We start from the raw sequence: 2,839 nt of genomic DNA on the forward strand, positions 1-2,839 counted from the left end.
CCCAAACCAGTCCCCTTTAGAGTTAGCCTTAAGCAGAACTAATAACGTTTGTCGTTTATTCATTTATTGTTTTGTTTGATTGGATAAAGAGAAGCACATTGGCACAGTAACGGTGACATAGTGAAAGAAAACAACAACCCACAAACAAACAAAACAGACAGAAACAAGAACAGAGAAGAGTTACGGGAACTACTAGTGGCACCTCCCCCCCCCCCACCCCACCCCCACCCCTAAGCTATGCGTCGATGGCCTAGTGGTTAGGCTCTCGGACTCGCAACTGTAAGGTCGTGGGTTCGAATCCCATCAGGGGCCCGACGTTGTGTCCTTGGGAAAGGCACTTTACACGAATTTCCCTCACTTCACCCAGGTGGGAATGGGTACCCGGCTATAGACAGCGAAAGATCGTGTCAGTTTGTTAGTGTTTGAGCGCTTAATCACCTGCTTGCACTGTATGCTTCCCGGGAAGCTGAGAATGTTTCGGTGTGTACTATGGTCTGCTGGGGTAATAATATAGTGTAAAGCGCATAGAGCCTGCTGTTGAGCGGGGATTTGCATAGATATAAATGCTATTTATTATTATTGTTATTATTATGTTTAACCCTATCATCCGTACGCCCTGGGGTCATTTTGAAATTCTTCACATTTTAGAATTCTTCTAGTACGAAGATCTCTTTGAAACTTTCAGTATTTCTCATTCACCACGTCGTATGGATACGACAGTAAGACACGACGTAAGGAGAGGGTTAAAACATTCCAACTGGACTATCATGTGAATAGCTGAAAGCTTTGGAATTTCACGTAAATGATAAATGAAAACTACAGGAGAATGTCAGTGCTTTTACAAACAACTGACTCTAATCAGGCAAGAGCATCTCTCAGCTCCGACCCAACGGCCAATCATGTATTCATCGATAGGCCTACTTTGCGTTTATCGTTTCAGTTGGATAGGCCCATTATCCATTTATTATTGAAGACGATAACAAAACACGGCCATCCCATTACCTTATCAGATCGTAGCAAACGGGATTTTGAATCATGTTGTAAAACAGAGATTAATTTTTACTTTTACTCCCGCACACAGATGCAGTGCTTAAAGGGGTCAAACTGCAATTTTAAATTTTTCCTGCAGATTACGCATTAGCTTAATATACCCTCTTAAACTGTCGCGAATCAATAATTTTCAAGAAAATTTCAAACCTTACTGCAAAACATCAAATTACACAGTCAATCTATACTTCAAAAAGAACCGGACAACCTTTATCTGTAACTCAGAAATACAAAAAGTGTGTGTCTGTGTGTGTATGTGACTGTTTGTGTGTGTCTGTGTGTTTGTGTGTTTGTGTGTGTGTGTGTGTGTGTGTGTGTGTGTGTGTGTGTGTGTGTGTGTGTATGTGTGTGTGTGTGTGACTGTGCGCGCGCGCGCGCGTGTGTGTGTGTGTGAGTGTATGCCATGGAATCATAGATGTGCCCAGTCAAGCATGAAGTAAGAGTAAAACCAAAATTTCACGTCATTGATTTTCCTTCAGCTTTTGCTCGCCATCAACTCGACGACCAGCATAGCAAAGTACCGACAACAAAGCTACTGAGCGAGTGCCAGGGGCGATATTCTGCACTTGTTTGACGTTATCGTTCATCGACGAAGCCTTCGAAAGGCCTTTTAGGTAGAAGCTGGTATGTCCCGAAACAACAACTGTGAATGATTCATCGTCGTGTTTGAAAACTGACATCATGACTGCTCGATCGAAGACTGTACTTTTAGTTATTACACTTAGCTGTGTTTCTTTACTTCGTTCTTGTTGCGTTGTTGTTGTTGCTGTTTTTGTTATGTTGTTGTTGTTGTTGTTATTATTATTATTATTATTATTATTATTATTATCATCATTATTATTATTATTATTATTATTATTATTATTATTATTATTATTATTATTATTATTATTATTATTATTATTATTATTACTACATGTATTATTATTATTATTATTATTATTATTATTATTATTATTATTATTATTATTATTATTATTATTGTTGTTGTTGTTGTTGTTGTTGTTGTTGTTTATTGTTGCTGTTTCAATTCTGTCGATTTTTATGGTCTCATTTCTGTATTTCACACAATGGCTTTAGTGTCCTCTTCCTTTCAGTTTATGTTGTAAAAAATACGAAAGGGTTTGTATCTACGTGGGGAGGGGGAAAAAAGATTTTTTAACATTTTGTTTTTGTTTTCTGTTGTTGTTTTTTTGGTGGGGGGAGGGGGGGAGGTTGCACGGGCCTTTCGACTACTTTGATTGTTAAATCGAACTACAGGAAATGCAATGAATTACTGGTCATAATAATATCTTTAAAAGAATGATGTCCTTGAACATATTAATTATCTATCTAATTTCCCAATATCATATCTACCGATTTTCTTTAAAATAATCTTTGTACCGTGACTGTGTTTATTCTCGTGATTTAAAAAAAGCAACAACAACAACAACAACTTTTTAAAAAAACCCCAATAAGCAGCTCTATCTTACGTAAATTTGATAAATGTCTACCTAGATTCTCTTTCCTAGTACTTAAGTATTAAAACTGAAAAGTTGGCTGATTGATACCTAAGCTGTAGGAAAGAAGACCGACTAATAGTGAGGCAGCGTGGTGGAGTCAGGCTCTCGTCAAAATAATCAAAGTGAAGAAACTTGCATTTTCCACGGGTTTGTGAATTTTTATCAAGTTTTTGTTTTTTGGTTCAACACCTTTCATGCTTATTAAAGAACTCATTTCTGTGTGGATTGTTCTGAACAACTTTGATTCAAGGTACAATAAATGTAAATTTTCAGTTGCCACGGACTCTTAA

This window comes from Aplysia californica, unplaced genomic scaffold (genome assembly GCF_000002075.1).
Source record: "Aplysia californica isolate F4 #8 unplaced genomic scaffold, AplCal3.0 scaffold01360, whole genome shotgun sequence".
NCBI lineage: Eukaryota > Metazoa > Mollusca > Gastropoda > Aplysiida > Aplysiidae > Aplysia > Aplysia californica.